Consider the following 20,515-nt stretch of genomic DNA (forward strand, 5'->3'; position numbering starts at 1 on the left):
GGCTCCTGTAGGAGTCCGGGCGGAGTCTACTTGCGGTTGAAGTTGTTGGCGGAGTCCGACTCCCGTAGGAGTCCGGACGAAGTCTGTCTGCAGCCGTTGGAGTCGAGGACGAAGTCCGGCTCCCGTAGGAGTCCGGGCAGAGTCTTCCTGCAATTAAAGTTAAGGGCGAAGTCCGGTCCCCGTAGGAGTCCGGACAAGGCTTACCGACAGCTGATGTTGAGGACGGAGCCCGGCTCCCGTAGGAGTCCGGGCGGAGTCTACTTGAGCAGATTCTGTTGAGGACTTCGGCTGTGGGTATTTTATACCCAACACCAGTCCCCCTACTTTCGAGTTTGAATTTCGAACGAAGGAAGTACAGAGAGAGATGGGCACAGCCGAAATCGTCCCCTCAAATCCTGCGCACTGCCGCCCCCAGATATTTTGGCATTAAATTTGCGCGTGCTGGAGTCTTTTCGGATCGGGGCGATACGAAGCGACCCTTCGAAATTCTCGCCGGTACACTGGCCCAGGTACGGCGTCATAATGGCCCTGCTGATCCATCAACCGCTTCTAGCCGCCTGTCGGGGGGAGTCGGACACGTGCCAGATGCAGACTGGCTTGGGGGGATTCGTGATCATTATGGCGCCAGATCCCAGGGTCTATTTAAACCCGTCCTCCCACCTTTAGGTGTCCTATTCCACCTCAGAGTTTCTATCAGTGTCTGCCTTCTCTTCGAGAGCCCTGTTTCAGTGGGCATCTTCTCAACCCGTAGGTGTCTTCCAAATTATCTCTGTCTTCGTCCCCCGGGTCCCTCAAAGCGACATAGGTTAGTTCCAGCACCTTCAACCTTCTTTCTACCGCCTAGGGACTTCTTCTCTGTAGTTATTTTTTTGCATCCCTCCGAGTTAGCTTTCGGTGGCCTCTCATCTCCCATTCTGTCCGTCTTCTTAGAGACCTTTAGAGCCCTCCTTTGAAACTACTCGAAATGTCGTCCGGCTCTTCTGCTCCCTGCAGTTTCGGGAGCTCTTCCGCCTCAAACCCCCAGGTCCCCTGCTCTGTAGATGAACCCACGTCTGGGGCTGGGCTCCGCTCGATTTTTGCACCGGGCGCCATTCCATGTTCCCTGACCTCGGAGGAACTCCTTCTGATAAGGGTTCAGTATGGAGTTCCTCCGGAGTACGATCTGGAGCTGCCTGGCCCTTCTGACCGGGCCAGCACCCCCCCGCTTGGTCATTTTTGTCTGTACCAGGAAGTGTTCCGTGCCGGACTCCGGCTTCCGCTTCCTTCCTTTGTTGTTGCCCTCTTCCGCTTCTTAGACATCTCCTTGGCTTCTGTGGCCCCGAATTCTTTTAGGTTTTTTATAGGATTTCTCTCCCTTTGCCATGTAGTCGAGGTCCAACCGTCCTTCTCCCTGTTTAGGCACTTCTACACTTTCAAACGCCATCCTTCGGCGAAGGACTGGTGGTATTTCTCCCCCCAGTTCGGCAAGAAGGGGTTGCTGAAAGGTGCCCCTTCTTCAATTCACAATTAGAAGGGGAAATATCTCTTTGTTCACTGCCCGACCTTGAGACTGGGCCTGCCCCCTTGGGGCTCTCTGAGGGATTCTGTTCGCCGGGCCCCCAGCCTGGGGGAGGATGACCTCCAGGCTGCCCGGAAGCTTCTAGCTTACTCCGCTCCTTCCCTTCCCAATCTTCTAAGGGAGCAATTTCTTTTCAACATCGGCCTGAGTCCCCAGGATCCAGCGAGTATTCATCTTTTACCCTTTTCATGCCTTTCTTCTTTTCTTCTCTTTTTACCTCTTCTTCCTTCTCTCTCTGTTTCTTTCTTTCTTCTTTTCTTTCCCTTTTTTTTTTTGGCTCTTGATTGATTGGTTTGCTTCTTTTTCTTCTTTTCTTTTCTCTCTCTCTTTTTCTTCATTTTTTTTTTTTTTTTTTTTTTTTTTTTTTTTTAGGAATGGACGCCGAAGCAGTGCGGATGCTTGCCAGGGGCCTTAGGGCCCACAAGAGAAAGGGTGCTGCGGCCTCTGGATCGGCGAAGAGGGCCAGGGCGGAGGAGTCGAGCTTAGCTGCACCCGTCCAGGCGGCCCCGGCCATCGACATTCCCTCGGATGCCGAGCCAACGGCCCCTCGGGCCTCCTCGAGGAGTCCACCGATCGGGGTCCCCATTTTGGGGGTCCGCCCCACGGAGGCACCCACCGTGGGGAAAAGAAGGATATCGGTGGCCCGCAGGGTGAGTAGCCGCCGTACTACCGCGGAAGAGTCCCTCTGCTCCGAAGAGGGGTCGGAGAATCCCTTCAATGATAGGGACCTGATCAGGCGGCCGATCGACGGCTGCATTCTGCCTGACGTCGTTGAGAGGATCGACCGCGCCGATCCTGAGCAGCGGGCCTGGGACTCTTTGGGGTCCTTCCTTGAGGTAAGCGAATCTTCATCTTCATGGTTATTCGGCCTTTGTTCTAATTCCCTAGCCGTCTTTGCAGATTGGGCACCAGCTCCTCGCCTATATCAAGGCAATGAGCCGCACGAGGAGGGACATCCTCCAGGTGGAGGAACGCTGTCAGGCCGAGGTCGCTCGCCTCCAAGCAAAGACGGCTGAAGTAGCCGCCCTCCAGGAGGCCCTGGAAAGAGAGAAGCAAGCTCGGGAGGAGGAGAGGCAGATCTTGGAGGAATCGGCGAGGAAGGCGGAGGCCGAGGTCGCCAACTTGGTTGAGCAAACTTCGGCCCTGGTCTCGAAGGCCAGAGCCCTTGCGATAGAGGAATTCAAGGCCTCCACGGAGATGAGGGATCTGAAGGTCCAATTCGGCCAGGAAGCGTTCATAAAGGGGTTCGAGCTCTGCCAAGAGAAGGTGGCCAGAAAATTTTCAGAGCTTGACCTCAGCTTCCTAGGCGAGGAGTCTGAAGACGAGATCGGTCCTTCGCCAGCCGCCACTGCCGTCGCAGCCCCCTTGCCGGGAACGCCGAATTCTCCAACCTCCGCCCCCGAGGTCTGAGATCTCCAATCTTGTACCTTTATTTCATCGCAATTTTTCTTTTTTGTTTGTCTTCAAAAATCATCCAATCAATAAAGTTGAATTTCTTGTTGCGGACGGCTTCTCCTCCCCCCTCCTTCTCTCTGTTCTCCTCCCTGCAATGAGTCGTGTTTTGACGCTTTTGCCTTCCGATGGCAGTATCCTGCAGAAGCACTCCCCCTGCCCCTGGGGGTCCCGCTGAAATCGACGATCCAGTGGCTGAAGAAGGAAGTCCTTCACCTGACGAAGAAGTTAAAGAAGATGGAAGGCGAAATCTGTCGATTGAGAGAAGGTCATTCTGAAGCCACCGCTGAGGCCACCCACTTTCGGAATCTCCACGTGAAGAGGATCATGGAGTATAGCCGTAGGAAGGCAGACTTCGCAAAGGAACTCGAGGAATGCAAGAAGAGCACCAGCGATCGAATTTGGGCCCAGGCCGCCAGGATCAGTGCCCTCAAGGTGGAACTGTCAGCTGCAAAGGGGAAGATCGGCCAGCTGGAAGGAAATTCGTCCCGACTCTTGGCCCGGGTCGACGGTGACCAGAAGTGGTCGAAGAAGGTCTCCGACCTTCAGCAGCAGCTTCAGGACGTCGAGGTGAGCCACGACGTGCATCGGGCTAGCTAGCGCAGGCAGGTGGAAGAGTATAAAGGGAGATTCAGGGCGGCGGCCGACGAAGTCGTCCGTCTCCAGAGGCAGCTGGCTAGCAGGGCGCAGCTTACTTCCACCCGAGATTCTGATGAGCTCCAAGCCCTAAGAGGCACCGTTGAGGGGATTTCTGTCTCCCTCGGGGAAAAGACAGCTGAACTGCAACAACTGAAGATCCAACTGGCGTACGAGCAGCGGGCCGTCGCGGACGCGGAGGTGGAATCTGAGGTCTTGAGGAAGAGGCATCGAGAGGCGAAGGCTGAGAGCCAGCAACTTCGTCGGGCGCTCCATGACGCGCTGCAGAAAAGGGGAGAGCTAGAAGAAGAAATTGAGAATCTAAGGCAGTCCTGGTTAAGGGATGGAGTAGATAATTCTAGGTCGGAGGGAGCCGGGCCCTCTTAGAGCTCTTTTTGTCTTTTCATGTATTTACTTCCCTTTTTGTCATTTTGCTTTTCTTTCCTTGGCCTTCCGGGCTTTGTAGCGTGTATATCGGAAATGGAATGAAAAGGATGTTTTGTGTTACCTCGTCCGTGCGTTGTGCAAAATTGTCGTTCGCCGAACTTTTCTTATCGTTTGACCTGTCTGATGTAGACGTTGTTGGGGGGGGGGGGTGCTCGATCGTCGATGCGTTAGCTCACCTTTCTCATCGTACACGGCCGCAAGCCCAAGCTTGACCGTCCGGGCTCCGCACTACTTCGGGGATATCGTTGCCTTCCTAAGCGGTGTCGAAAGTCTTTTCGGAGATCGGGGGTGTTCGGTGGGAACCCCCCATTTCAGTTGAGACGAAGTCCTTCTTTTTTAATTTTCCTCCTCTTCTCAGAGTGAGGGCCCTCCCCCCGCTTTTCGCGGGGTTGCATAAAAGCGAGGAGGTACCGCTGAGGGGCTTTTTTCTTTCATCCGATCTTGTTGGGCGGCTGGGTTTCATCACCATCAGCCCTTGCTGTAGAAGTCGCGGGTGGAGCCCGGCTCCCGTAGGAGTCCGGGTAGAGTCTGGAGTCCGGGTGGAGTCTTCCTTGGCGTTGTGGACGGAGCCCGACTCCCGTAGGAGTCTGGGTGAAGTCTTCCTTGGCGTTGTGGATGGAGCCCGACTCCCATAGGAGTCCGGATGAAGTCTTCCTTGGCGTTGTGGACGGAGCCCGGCTCTCGTAGGAGTCTGGGTGAAGTCTTCCTTGGCGTTGTGGACGGAGTCCGGCTCCCATAGGAGTCCGGGTGAAGTCTTCCTTGGCGTTGTGGACGGAGCCCGACTCCCATAGGAGTTCGGGCCTTCCACTTTGCTCGAGTCAGGGTGAGGTTCCCCTCCCGTTCCCGACTTGACTGTGGGGGTGCGTTAGGGCGCTGTAATGCCTCTCCCCCCCATTCGATCTAAAAGAACCGGGCCTTCGACTTTGCTCATGTCAGGACGAGGTTCTCCTCCTGTTCCTGACATGGTTGTGGGGGCACATTAGGGCGTTGTAAGGCCTCTCCCCCCATCCGGTCTAAAAGAACCGGGCCTTCGACTTTGCTCATGTCAGGACGAGGTTCTCCTGTTGTTCCTGACATGGCTGTGGGGGCATATTAGGGCGTTGTAAGGCCTCTCCCCCCATCCGGTCTAAAAGAACTGGGCCTTTGACTTTGCTCATGTTAGGACGAGGTTCTCCTCCTATTCCTGACATGGCTATGGGGGCACATTAGGGCGTTCTAAGGCCTCTCCCCCAATCCGGTCTAAAAGAACCGGGCCTTTGACTTTGCTCATGTCAGGACGAGGTTCTCCTCCTGTTCCTGACATGGCTGTGGGGGCACATTAGGGCGTTGTAAGGCCTCTCCCCCAATCCGATTTTGAGATAGTCAGACTTTCATTTTAGGTATGTTAGGACGGAGTTCTCCCCCGTTCCTAACATAACTTTGCTCCAAGCATTTGGAGGGGTCATATCCAGTCGTAATAAATCCACGCCGGATGGGAAGAGTACGTCAAGTAGAAAGAAATTTAGATTCAAGGTGAAATCGCAAGTGATATATTTACAGATTTTTCGAGTTCCACGATCGCGGGTGGTCCGCTCCTCCTTGAGGTCCTCCAGTGATGGAGTCGATGGTCCCGATGGGAGGTCGGTCCCCGGGCTGCTCCTCCCTTCTTGGCGGCTCAGGCTGCGGAAGGGCCCTTGGCCGATCTCCTCTACCCTCAGGCCTACGTCGAATGAACCTGTCGAGTCGACCTCGCCGAATGAGCTCCTCGATCTCATCCCGGAGCTGGATGCATTCCTTTGTGTCGTGGCCATGGTCGCGGTGGTAGAGGCAGAACTTGTTGGGGTTGCGCTTCCCGGGGTGTGTGCGCATCCTCTCCGGCCTAGGGAGTTGCTCCCTGACCTCCATCAATACCTGGGCCTTCGAGGCGTTGAGGGGGGCGTAGTTGCGGAATCTCCCTAGTGGGGAACCCCGCCGAACCCCGCGATCCGGGCTTCTCTTCCTGCGCGCCCGGGGTGGAGTATGGGCGCGCTTATGGCCAGGAGGGGATCGAGAATGCAGCCGGGCTTCCTTTGGCCTTTTTTCAATTGCGGGCTTACTCGAGTCTCCCGCTTGCCGCTCCCTCACCGTCTCTTCATCCTTCATTTTGAAGGCTTCTTCTGCTCGGGCGTACCCTTCGGCGCAGGCCAGCAAATCAGCAAAATCCCTGGGATACTTCTTCTCCAGGGATAACAAAAGGTCATTCTTCTGAAGGCCACCCTTCAGGGCGGCCATTGCGACTGATTGGTCCAAGTTTCAGACCTCCAGCGCCGTGATGTTGAAGCGGTTGATGTAGGCCCGAATGGACTCCCCTTCCCTTTGGTTGATGTTGATGAGGGATTTCGAACCCTTCCAGGGGCACCGGCTGCTGACAAAATGGGCCACGAATTGGTGGCTCATTTGATTGAAGGAAAAGATGGTACCTGGTTTCAAAGTCGAGTACCAGTTCTTCGCTGCTCCCTTCAAGGTGGATGGGAAGGCCCAGCATAAGATGGCATCAGGAGCACCGTGAAGCAGCATCATCATCCGGAAGGCCTCCAGATGATCAACCGGGTCCGAAGTCCCGTTGTAGCTTTCGAACTGGGGAAGCTTGAAGTTTGGCGGGATGGGTTCCTGCATGATCATTTGGGAAAAGGGAGGGTCAGTACAAATATCCTCACCATAAGCGGGGGACGCATGGCGGAGTTCTTCGATCCGTCGGTTCATCTCCTGGAGCCTCCGGTCCAGAAAATCCTCTCGACTTCGAGTCTCGAGGGTCCTCTGGCAGAACGGGGGCAGGGATCTTCCAGGGGTGGAGTCGTGGTCCGATTGAGGGCTCTCTACCCTCGGGTTCATTTTCCCAGGAAGGATGGGGTGGCTGGCCCAGGTGGCCAGCCCTGCCGTCGGATTCTGGTGTTCCGGGGATGCCCTTTTCGGGCGTACCGATGCCTGCGGCTGCTGCTGCTGCATAGCTTGCACAGCCTCGGTGAGGCCTCTGACCTGCTGCGCCAGCAGGTCAAACTGCTCTGCGCCGACCGCCGCCGCCGAAGGAGGAGGAGGAGGTTGAGAAACAAGAGGGGAGGCCAGAGCCTGGGATCTGGCCGCGGAGGCCGTGGACCGTCGTGTGGATGCCTTGCGAGGAGGCATCAAGTACGGATCCCATGGGAGGAAACAAGGAGTGGGTGTCGGAGGAGACGATCGGAGGTGGATCCACTGAGCGCTCCTTTAAGAATAAGGGTACTGCGAAGACACAGCCCCTTCCTCTAGCGCCAATCCTGTTGGTGCAAAAATCCGCTTGCACTGGAGAAGATGGAGTCGAGGAAGTCGCGGTGTCGGGACCTGCAAAGGAAGTCTAAACCGGAGGTGGGGGTGCTCCGGCAAGACCCTCCGACGCTCAAGTCAGTTCTCTGCCTCAACAAGAATGGAGTGCTCGAACGGAGAATTTAGCAGAGTTTTTAGATGAAAGATTAGAGCTTATAGAATAACGTATCTGGGATCTCCTTTTTATAGGCGGAGGGGGCAGTAGCCTGATAGCGACGTCTGTAACCGTCTGGCAGTGGGCTGCCCTGGGTCAGGCGGAGTTTGCTGTGAAGAGTAGTGGAGTGGACCCGTGGCTATCATCGGGGTGTGCCACGTGGAGTTTGTCGCGGGGAGTGGGGCGGCGTATGTTGTCGCGATTCACCAGCAGATGGGAGAATCATGCGGTATCCGTCGCAGGAAGTGGAGCAAGATCGTGGCCATTATTGTGGCTTGCCAGGGAGTAGTGGAGCTGCACGGGACCCATCGTAGGGAGTGGAGTAGTGCTGTGACCATTACTGCGGCCTGTCAGGGAGTGATGGAGCTGCGTACAGTCCATCGTAGGGAGTGGAGCAGTGTTGTCCGTTACTGTGGCCTGCCAGGGGGTCCAGACTTGTCGGTCGAAGTTCGGTTGGAGTCGGTAGCGAGGTCCGGTATTCGTAGGAGTTTGGGCGAGGTCTTCAGTCGGAATAGAAGATGGAGTCTGGTTTCCATAGGAGTCCGGACGAAGTCTACTTGTAGCAAAAGTTAAAGGACGAAGTCCGACTCCCGTAGGAGTCCGGGCAGAGTCTTCCTGCAATTAAAGTTAAAGACGAAGTCCGGCTCCCATAGGAGTCCGGACAAGGCTTACCGGCAGCTGATGTTGAGGACGAAGCCCGGCTCCTATAGGAGTCCGGGCGGAGTCTACTTGCGGTTGAAGTTGTTGGCAGAGTCCGGCTCCCGTAGGAGTCCGGACGAAGTCTGTCTGCAGCCGTTGGAGTCGAGGATGAAGTCCGGCTCCCGTAGGAGTCCGGGCAGAGTCTTCCTGCAATTAAAGTTAAAGGCAAAGACCAACCCCTGTAGGAGTCCGGACAAGGCTTACCGGCAGCTGATGTTGAGGACGGAGCCCGGCTCCTGTAGGAGTCCGGGCGGAGTCTACTTGCGGTTGAAGTTGTTGGCGGAGTCCGGCTCCCGTAGGAGTCCGGACGAAGTCTGTCTGCAGCCGTTGGAGTCGAGGACGAAGCCCGGCTCCTGTAGGAGTCCGGGCGGAGTCTACTTGCGGTTGAAGTTGTTGGCGGAGTCCGGCTCCCGTAGGAGTCCGGACGAAGTCTGTCTGCAGTTGTTGGAGTCGAGGACGTAGTCCGGCTCCCGTAGGAGTCCGGGCGGAGTCTTCCTGCAATTAAAGTTAAAGGCGAAGTCCGGCCCCCGTAGGAGTCTGAACAAGGCTTACCGGCAGCTGATGTTGAGGACGGAGCTCGGCTCCTGTAGGAGTCCGGGCGGAGTCTACTTGCGATTGAAGTTGTTGGCGGAGTCTGGCTCCCGTAGGAGTCCGGACGAAGTCTGTCTGCAGCCGTTGGAGTCGAGGACGAAGCCCAGCTCTTGTAGGAGTTCGGGTGGAGTCTACTTGCGGTTGAAGTTGTTGGCGGAGTCCGGCTCCCGTAGGAGTCTGGACGAAGTCTGTCTGCAGCCGTTGGAGTCGAGGATGAAGTCCGGCTCCCGTAGGAGTCCGGGCAGAGTCTTCCTGCAATTAAAGTTAAAGGCGGAGTCCGGCTCCCGTAGGAGTCCGGACAAGGCTTACCGACAGCTGATGTTGAGGATGGAGCCCGGCTCCTGTAGGAGTCCGGGCGGAGTCTACTTGCGGTTGAAGTTGTTGGCAGAGTCTGGCTCCCGTAGGAGTCCAGACGAAGTCTGTCTGCAGCCGTTGGAGTCGAGGACAAAGTCCGGCTCCCGTAGGAGTCCGGGCAGAGTCTTCCTGCAATTAAAGTTAAGGGCAAAGTCCGGCCCCCGTAGGAGTCCGGACAAGGCTTATCGGCAGTTGATGTTGAGGATGGAGCCCGGCTCCCGTAGGAGTCCGGGCGGAGTCTACTTGAGCAGATTCTGCTGAGAACTTCGGCTGTGGGTATTTTATACCCAACATAGATCTAATCGATTCTATACTTAATTCTCAATTAAGTTTAGCAGCAATATGGGTTTAGGTTATGGTTATGGTTTAAAATAATTTCAAACTTTTTATTTTATAAATAATTTATAATAAATTTTATGTAAAGATTTTTTATTCTAAAATTGAGTTGACTTAATCAATATTGAGCTGGCTACACAAGGAGACTGGGTCAACTCAGTTCAAAACTGGGTCGCTCAGTAATTTTGTGAGTACGATTCAAGGAGTTTCAAACCTGAAGATTCTTGCATAACACTAAAATAAAATCAATCATAATACTTTTAGATCATATCTAAAATTTTTATGATTCAAGATTTTATTTTATCATGATTAAAATAATTATAATCATATAAACTAGATATCTTATATTTCATACAACTTTGTATCACATACAACAAACCTAGGATTTCAAAATCTAGGGTTTTGTAGAAAAGTAAGTTCTTTCTTTCACATTCTTTTTCATGGGATCTAATCACATGGCACCCCTACACATCATAAGAGTACCTCATTGAATAAGAAGAGAGGGACTTTAAACCCTTCTTGCTCTTATGATCGGACGGCCTGGTGATCAACCCAATCCAAGTACTTACTATTCAAATCATCTAATCTAATTACATATCATATATACATGAATTTAGATAAAATTTAAATTATATTAGATCTAATTATAACTTTAGATTACATCTAAATCAGATCATAAACATCATATGCATGATATAAAATCAGATTTTATCAAAAATCAGCACAAACTAGGACAACCTTTTCACTATAAGGGGTAAACCCTACAGCAAGACAATCTTATATCAGTTTGTGCGATCAATCATTAATTAAATTTAGATCAAAATATCATATATTAAATTTAAATAAAATTAAATTTTAGATTTAATATGCACATAAATCATGTCATAACGAACCTACATTCTGATACCACTGTTAGAATACGTAGGCGATTTCATGCATATATTTCGAAACTTTTTCGAAAAAATTATAGCAGAAGATCATTAGATTAATTAAATTAATCTAATATGTATATGATCTAATTATCAAATCAACCTACTCTAGGATCTATGACATGTTATGTTGCATATAAAATCTAAAAAATACTGAAGATAAAATCAGATACATGCACGTGAGCAGTTGATCACATCTACTTCTAATCTGAGTTCAGAACTCAATATCTTAGTGTAGATCGATGATCTCCACTGCTGAGAGATATGATAGAGAGGATTCTTGTTAGTTTCTCATAGCCACACATGCATCCGACCTATATGAAAAATCCACTCGAAGCCCCAATCTGATCGATCTTTTTGGGAGTACTAGCTCGCACGAAGACCTTCTTCTTGGCTGATCTGGATTCTTTCTTCAAATCATTAAAATTTTTTTAGAAGTTGAAGATGAACTTCTAGAGGAGATGAAGAGGTTAAATAAAGATGAAGAAGAAAATAATTTTTTTCTAATTTATTCTCTCTTTCCAAACCCTTAGAATCAAAAATCTGATATTTTGCGCACACCCCAAGAGAGAGGACCCTCCTCTCTATCTTTCACATCATGAACTATACCCAAACATTCACCACATGAAGATCTCTCTTCTAGTATCTTACACTCACAAAAGAAACCACAAAAGCTACTTTAATAGGTGTGTAAGGAGGTGGGGTGAAGAGTCCTAGCGATCCTAGACTCTTACAGAATTCCACCTCCCTTTCCAATTCCACATCCCAAAACATGTCAAAAAAATATGGGACACCTCTTTCCAAATATTTTTATAGTAAATAAATTCTCTAGCTGATCTACTATGAAAAATTTCTTAAAAATACTGCAAATATTAGGAGAAAAAAAATTATTGGCATGGAGAGGTTGATCTAGATGAGAACAAATTCTCCTGATAAGTAATATTTTGAAATCTAATTTTAGAATCTTTCTTTTATCAAAACCAAATCAAATTTGGATGTGACATAGAGATGGTAAAGGACTCTTTTTTGTGAAAAAATATTACACAAAATAATTTTGTGCATGGAGATAAATGGCATGTAAACTGGGTTGGCATAGGGAGAAGAGTCCTATTCCAATAAGGACTCCTAATTTTCTTATTTGAATCCAAACCAAATCACATCTGGTTTAGCCCAAATAAAATATATAAAATTTAATCTAATTAGGTTTTATAAATTTTTAATAAAATTTTAATCAAATTAGAAATTGATTGAATCAAAGTTCTGATCAAATCAAGAATAATTCTCCCTTAGCGATTAGGTCATCTCATAACCTAATCGGGTCAAACCTAATTGAATCCAATTTAATTAGATTTTATTTAATCCTCTTTGCTCAATCAAATTGAGCTAATCAGCAATCCAATTACTAATTTATCTTTCATTAATTTACTAACACTTGGTAAATTAATTTATTATAACTTTTGCATAAGGTTAACCATCAATCGAGTTGACGATTAAGTCTTTGAATGATTCTCAATCGTTGATCAGCCACATGATCAGTCAGAAACTTCTTTTGAATGTGACCCCATAGGTTTGAACCTAAGTTGATAGCATAGAAATACCTTTTTGAACTAATCGATGTAACTATTTAGCAATGATGACCCGACGTCCGGATAGATCGCGTGAAGGAGAAGCAACATTCAAGAACCTATTAGCATATGGTTACCGTATAATTCATCCTTTCAACCCTAATGCTCGAAGATGACCTAGGATTTAACTGTCAATCCTAGATAAGTCATCCATATTGTATTTCAATCTTTTTCAAATCCATCACATAGATTATCCGAACTCAGATTTTATTAAATTGAAATATACTGATGCATATCTCCTGCTAATTCAGAGGGGTCAATCCCATCTTGACTTACGCACTGACTTGATAAGTATTTGACTGTACCCAAAAATCTTCCATCATTGAATGAGAAACTCAGTTAGTTTGACATCAAAGTATAATGAGTTGCTTGCAAGTCACCATGGTGATCTCAGATCAGAGGGATACTTATATCCATATCTTTCACGAGCTATCCTTGACAGCAGAGTGCTCTGCAGTTGGTCACATTCAATGACGATATACTCCTACATCTCACCTGTATATCATATCAGTATCTCTATACCATTTGGTTATGAAGACAACTATCGCATATGGCACACAACGACCTAAACTTGATATCGCTATCGTCCTAGTAATAGCGTATCATTTGGTCGCGAACCAATTTAAGGACTGCACAATAAATCCTCCTTTATCGATCAAAGTAGTCCTTAAGACTTCATCACAATATAAGAGTTCATTAGAAGATGTATCTTTGTGATGAAAAATATCAAATAATTTTTATTATTTATCAGTTCATATACAATTATAGTTAACACAATCGTCACACGATTGACTTTAGAACATATTTCCCAACACCAACATTCTCCACGCCAACCACCATATAGGGCATCCTATATTTTGTTAATTTTTGTGATGGTGTGAGAAAGAAATCAAAGCTTTCTCATGCCTTCCAAAAATTTTAATGCACAAAGGGAAATTAATCTTGGTGCCACCTATCTTTCGAATTTAAATAGAACTCTTTCTTTTTTATCTCCTTATCTCTAATTCGGATCGCATTAAAATTAGGAAGGAGATAAGGACCATAACTCATCATGCTTGCGACCCACCCTATCTATGCCCTCTCTTCTCACACCCAAAAACACATGCCAAAACCCTTTTAGCATTGAGAAAAGAGGCATGGATCCAGGGTGGTGCAAGGGAGAAAGATAGAGTCCCTGCTAGCTGAGACTCTTCATTTCCAATTTGATTCTAAATCAAATTGAATCTCATTTGAATGCAGTGAGAGGAAGAAATCTAATCTAATTAGAAATCTAATTATTTTCATAAATTTCTAACCCAATTATAAATTAACTGAGTCCAAGTTCTGAACAAATCAGGAATAAATTTCTCTTACAATTAGGTTTGATCAAATCAAATCCAATCTAAGTCAAACTAAATTTAATTCAATTAGACTTGATCCAAAGCTCTTTACTTAATCAAATTGAGTCAATTAGCAATTCAATTGCTAATAAATCCTCCATTAATAGTAGAGTCCCAATCCAATGGGACTCTCCTCCAAAGTCCTAATCCAGTGGGACTCTAGTGGACTGGGACTCCTCTCCAGAGTTCCAATCCAGTGGGACTCTACACTAGAGTCCCAATCTAATTGGACTTTTCAACTTTTCGATCAGACCAAATTTTGACCCCATAGGTTCGAACCTAAGTCGATAGCATAGAAATAATTTTTTATACTAATCGATGTAACCATCTAGCAATAGGATCCGACATCTAAATAGGCCAAAAGATTACAAAGCAATATTCTAGAACCTACTGGCGTATGGTTACCGTATAATTCATCCCTTTGACCCTAATGCTCAAGGAGACCTAGGGTTTGACTGTCAACCCTAAAATAGTTAATCACATTATATTTCAACCTTTCAAATCTATCATATGGATTATCCTGACCAAGATTTTACTAAATTGAAATACACTAATGCATAACTCCTACTTATTTAGAGGGGTCAATTCACTTACACACTGACTTGATAAGTACTTGACTGCACCCAGTAACCGTCTATCACTGAATTAGAAATTCAAATGGTCCGACATCAAAATATAGTGAGTTGCTTACAAGTTACCATGGTGATCTTAGATCAAAAAAAAACTTATACCCATACCATTCATGAGCTACTCTTGATAGCAGAGTGCTCGACAAATGGTCAGGTTCAGTGCGAATGTACTCCTACATTCCATCTGCATGCCATACCAGTGTCTTCACACTCTTTGGTTAAGAGCATAACTAACCCATATGGCAGACAATGACCTATACTTGATATTGCTATCATCCTATTAATAGCATATCATTTGATCGCAAATAAATTTTAAGGACTAAACGATAAATCCTCCTTTGTCGATTAAACATAGTCCTAAAGACTTCAGCACAACATAGGAGTTAAAAGAAGATGAACAAAATATGATGAAAAACCAAATAATTTTTATTAATAAAAATTCATATATATTTTATAAATATGAGCACAATCGTCAACAGGCTGACGATTAGCTTTGGGACATAATTTTCAATACTGATATCTTCAGATAACTGACCTCGTTCATGAACATCCTCTCTTTTAATCTGGTTGACTTCTCTCTGACCAAAGATAGAACCTTTATCAGATCTCATTTCACTTGCTGTGCCTCTGAAGTATACTTCTGAAGCTCTATACAGACTAAAGTGAAAATTCTGATGAAAACTCTCTCAACAAATACATCCTCATCCAGTCTATCAGATAGTTATGAGCTACTCTCTAGATGGCTGGTTTGTGAAGAAGTGGTCTCTCATGCTGCTCTGTTGGCTTGTTAGTCCTAATATCTACTATAATAGATTATGCTGTAGGAGTCTCATCATTATCATCTATTGTAGCACAAGTGCTGGCACTAATATCCTCGATACCTTCAACATCATCTTGATCTAATATAAATCTCAATCTAATATCTTGCTGCTTGAGACATTTTTAGATGCTCCCATCGATCTGTATACGTGGCGTGCATCTAATGCTATCAATATCCAACTCAATCTGTACATCTTTCAGTTTGAAAATTAGACTTTCAACTTATCCTCTTAATTTTTTGAACAATTACAATTCCTTCTTGCTTTATAAACTTAAAGTCTATTTTTCTTTTTTTTGCTCAAGATCATTTCGAAGCTTGATCCTTCTTTCTTACATCGGAGAATTACTTTGAGAAACCCTAAATTCTTAAATTTTTGTATGGGACTTCATCTTCTTTTGGGTGAATTGCTTTCGGGGTGCCATTGGAGAATAAGGACCACAAGAATCATATGGAAATGGAGAGGGGAGATTCAATTTTGAAGGGAGAGGGGTTTGAAAAAGGGTTTGGCTTGAAAGAAATGAGAAAGGATGAATAGAGTCTTGAGAAATTTCAATTAAGAAATCCATCCCAAATCAAGGAGTTTCGAATTAAGGAAAATTGATCAAAATGAACAGAAATCAATGGGCAATCAAATCAGAGATCAAGAATGATATTCAACTCAATTTGGGAGATCAAAAATTAATCAATTAGGGATTTAAAAATTAATTAAAATAAATTAAGGAGAAATTAAGGGGAAACTAGATCAAGGCTCTAAAATTTAGGTTCAGTTCGGAGATTTACAAGTCCTTAAGTGTCAAATTGATATGCAATGTAAGTCTACAACATCAAGCATGCAATCTTTTATGAATTGATGACTTATCTTGATATTCTTTAAATCATGCAATTTTTGACATATTTTAATAGGTGTATGTCTTATGAGAATATTAAAAATTAATTTGTAAGTTTTACACCAAGATATTTTCATATGTAATCAAACTTATTTTTAATTTAAGTTTCTCAAATAATAATATAATATGAGGGGTTTGGGAGCATGCTGAATTTAAAATAATATTTATGCTTCTAATAATCAACATGACACTAGGATTAAGAAAACATATGTATCAATATATTAGAAAAAGCAATGAAAATCATCACAATATTATGCATATGTACAAAGCATTAAAATCAATTATTCAAGTAAAATAATATCAAAATCAATGATAGTATGATATGAGAAAGATTTAGCTTTTACCAAACATCATCATCCATTCACTCTGAATCCTAAGCATCCAATTTCAAGAGTTTAGTCCTTTTATGTCTTTGGAAACTTGGCATACCTATAAAATCACTTCTTAATTTTTGGTACTTAAGCCATCTTGGATCCATTGAAGTTAGTGCATATGGTTTCTTTTGAAAATCAAATTTGTTTAATAAAAGCATGACTATTTCTATTGACATTGCATTCAAAAATTTTATGGCCTACTTTATTAAATTTAAAGCAAGTAACAAAATGATTTTCATATGAAGATCTAGCAAATATATTTTTGACTAATTTTTATTTTCTCAAAGAATTAAAATCAATTCCAGCCTTGTTGAAATTTTTTTTTTGATTATTCAAGATCAATTGAAGCTTTTGAGAACTAAATATGAACTTTTCAACTGTAGACTTTAATATTTCAATATTTTTTCTTAGTTTAGTATTTTCTTCCATAAGATATTTTTTAGATTTTGATAATTTTTTTTTCTTCAATCAAAGTGTTCTTTTCTTTTGAAAGTTCTTCATTTTCTAATGAAAGATTATTCTTTTTTTCAACTAAAAATAAATTTGATCTTTTAAGTTCTTTGTTTTTCAGCCTTATATTTTTGAATTCATCCATAAGCTCATGAAAGGCATCTTGAATCTCATTAAATATAAAATCAGAAGAGTTTTTAATGTTTACCTCATCATTTTGAGGCATCAAGCATAATTTTATATTTTATTGCTCTTGTTTCTCACTTTTCTTTTCCATGCCTTGCTCCCTCTTCATCAAAGTTTTTTTTTTCCTTTATTTCTTCTTCTTCTTATTCTTTTCATCCTCATGAGCCATGAGGCATAAGTTGGAGAGAGCTTCCATATCTTCTTGGGAGCTTTTTTTTTTGATTTGCTTCCTTATAAGTTATTTCCAATTTTTTCCAAATTTATCAAGCTAAAATGTAAGAAGAAATAATATTAAATTTATTTAAATCTAATGAACAATAGAGCATATTCATTACCTTAGCATTCAGCTAGATTATTTTTTTATCATCTATTAATGCATTGGATGTGTGTGAGCCATTGACTATAATCTTCTATAAATTACAATCATATAATTGTATGAAGATTTTCATTCTAGCTTTTCAATATATGTAATTTGATCCATTTAATAGTGGAGGATGATCTATATAGAATGATCTTCATTAAAAAGTGATTCCATTTGGATCGCCAAGATCTTTGGCTATAGACCACTAGGTCACAACAAATAATGAGCACCCACTTTGATATCAATTGTTGCTAAAAAATATAGCAACCCAAGAGAGGAGGGTGAATTTGGTTTTTTAAAAATTTTAGCTAATCTAAAATCAAAGAATAATATGCTTTAAATTAATCTAACTTATATGATTGTGAAGTGCATACAAAGTGCTATAGCAAAATTAAGATATTGAAGCAACAAAGCTAGAATTAAAAGCAAGTAAAGAAAGCAAAATAATAAAGCAAGAAAGAAAGAAAGCATAACATAAACATAAGGCAATTTATAGTGGTTCGGTGCAACCCCGCACCTACGTCCACTCTCCAAAAATCTCTTAAAAATTTCACTATAATCCTCTTGATTACAACATATTTGTTTTACTTGGACTCACAAATAAATCTAGTTGATTTTTTGAGATCATCAACCAAAACCTTATATTGATTATTTTTCGGGCTCACAATCAATCCAATTGATTTTACGGGCTTACCAAACAAAACCTAATAAGTTCAATTTCAAACTTAGATGGACCTAATCTCTAAGTTTCTTTCCTCCAAAAAAATTTATAAAAAAAATAAAATACAAGATATAATTTTCAACATAAAATAAAAATAGAAAATGAACTCTTTGAAGCTCAAAAAGTGGCTATAAAATGACTCTTTTGAAGCTTCACTTCTCTTCAGTTGATGCTAGAGAGGATGTAAATGATATTGGATAAAATCACTATTTAAAAGCTCTCAAATCTATGCATTAATTCCTCTCTTTTCTTCTCTTTTCAATGGTATTCAATATTCCTCACTCAAACTGATGATTTTCTCCTTTTAATCCTCTTGGCTATCTTTTCAATTAATTCTCTAGCTTTTAATAGTCTTAAAAGATGCTTGAGAGTGAGTTTTGACTATTGGAATGACTAAAATAGCTATTAGAAGTAAAAACTAGCTATTGAAAAAGTACAGAAAAACTAGTCATTAGTACAATCTCATGGAAGAAGTCGACTCTATTTGTAGGTGAGTCGGCTCGATTTGCAAGTGAGTTGGTTTGGATTGAAAGCAAGCTAGCTCGAGTAGGGATTCTGAAAATATAGGCTTCTATATTCTTTGAGAGAGTAAGCTCAGATTGACTTCAAATCAACTCGATCCTGTATCCATCTTCTTCTAACATACCAGAGTCAACTCGAAACCTTCCAGAGTCAACTTAAAACCTTCCAACATCATTTTTCTTCATATTTTGATCTCTTAAATTTGAATTTTTTGGCTCCAATGCTTTCAAATAATATTTTCTTCTTTCAATTTTATTTTCTTCATAATGAGCTATCCAAACTTATAAGAACTTATTCTTTTAAGTACTTTGGCTTGGCATCTTGAGAGGATTTCTTTCAAGGATGATTTTTTTATTATAAATATTTTAAAAATTTTACCTCCACTCTTGAAATATATGATTAGTATCATAATTACTTAATATTATATTATCATCAAAATCAATCATAGGATCAATATCTCCGCTGTGCATCGATCAGCACCCACCATTTCTCATCGATGCTGGCTTGCTGCTAGGTTGTCCATCTTTGGTACTATTTTCTATACTGTTTCTTTCTCCATCTCACACTCGATCAATAATGATTCGATCTCCTCTTTTTTTTTGTTATCTCTTTTCTCAATTCCCCCCAGTCCTCTCCCTTGCCATGGCCTTATTGACCCTAATCCAAACCGAAACCCTCTACAACCCAATGCTATCCCCACCTCCATGGATCAAACCCTAAAACCTAGCTCTCTCAACCCAAAACCCTAGCCATCCATGGATGGAACCCTAACCCAAACGCAAACCCAAGTGCTAACCCTAAACCTCCCCACCATCCTACCGATCCAAGTCCTAACCCTAACTCTCCACCATCTTAACCTCCATCATCGAAACCCTAACCCCAACCCTAATAGTAATCCTAATTCTTCGTGCACCAAAATCTAACCCTAACCCAAATCCAAACCCTAGCATCAACCCCCACCCTCCCTACCACCATCCCAATACCCCTAATCTAAACCCTTACCATCCCTGGTTCTTCCCAATTGAAAAGCCTAGTTGAAACCCTAACACTGACCATGCATTACCCTAACCCTACTCCACCTCTATCATCCACCTCTATCATCCAAACCCTAACCCTAACCATAACCCAAACCCAACCGTTGATGCCAACCCCAACCCTAACCCTAACTCTAATGCCAACCCTAACCCTAACCCAAACCCTAGGGCTAACCTGCTAGTCCCTAGGGCTAATCCAACCGTTGATCCTTAGGGATAACCTTAATCCTATCAGTCGAATCTAACCCTAACCTAGCCATCTATGCTAACCAGAATGGGAAACAATCCAAAATTCAAAAATCCATCAGCCCGTTACCCAAAAACCCAACTACCCAAAACCCAAAATCCCAAAAATTGAGGTCCCGATAATCTATTACTCGATAGCTGAATATCCAGCAACCTGGATCCTTATATCTGGATTTGTAGTCCCAAAATCCCAAAACCCAAGAACCCAATTACCCATTACCTGATGGTCGAATATCCAACAACCCAGATTCTCATATCTGGATTTATAGATCAAAACCCATTAGCTTCATTAATGAAATCTGGACCATTTGGTTGAAACCCAAAACCCTAAAGCATCTTATTAGATCCAAATCCCAGCCTAATGTTGGGCCTCATGTGGTGCTCCCAAGGCTCAAGGGACCAAGGCTAAGGCCAAGATCCAAAGTCTACAAGGTGGTCATGGGGTTTCTAAGGCTAGTTTGGGCCCTAGGATGAAAGGCTATCAGCCTTTCGGATCTTAAGGTCCAAGGATTTTGATCTTTGAGGGGCTAACTTATATTTGGTCTAGGATTAAGTCCAAGATTATGAGATTGGGTTAAGTCATGGGTGTATATGGGCTTGGATGAGTACAATCTTGTATTGAGTTAGCTAGGAGAGTTTTTGGGTTGGGTCATATTGACCTTGTATATAAACATACACTGTATTCGGACTCAAGGAATTGAAGAAATACAAAATCATTTTCTTCCTAAACTTTCTCTCTCTTTCTTCTTCTCTCTCTCTAGTCTTCTCCATATCCTAGCAGCAAGAAACCCTAGGGTTTCTTGGCCGCCA

Source organism: Elaeis guineensis, chromosome 5 (genome assembly GCF_000442705.2).
Source record: "Elaeis guineensis isolate ETL-2024a chromosome 5, EG11, whole genome shotgun sequence".
Taxonomy (NCBI): domain Eukaryota; kingdom Viridiplantae; phylum Streptophyta; class Magnoliopsida; order Arecales; family Arecaceae; genus Elaeis; species Elaeis guineensis.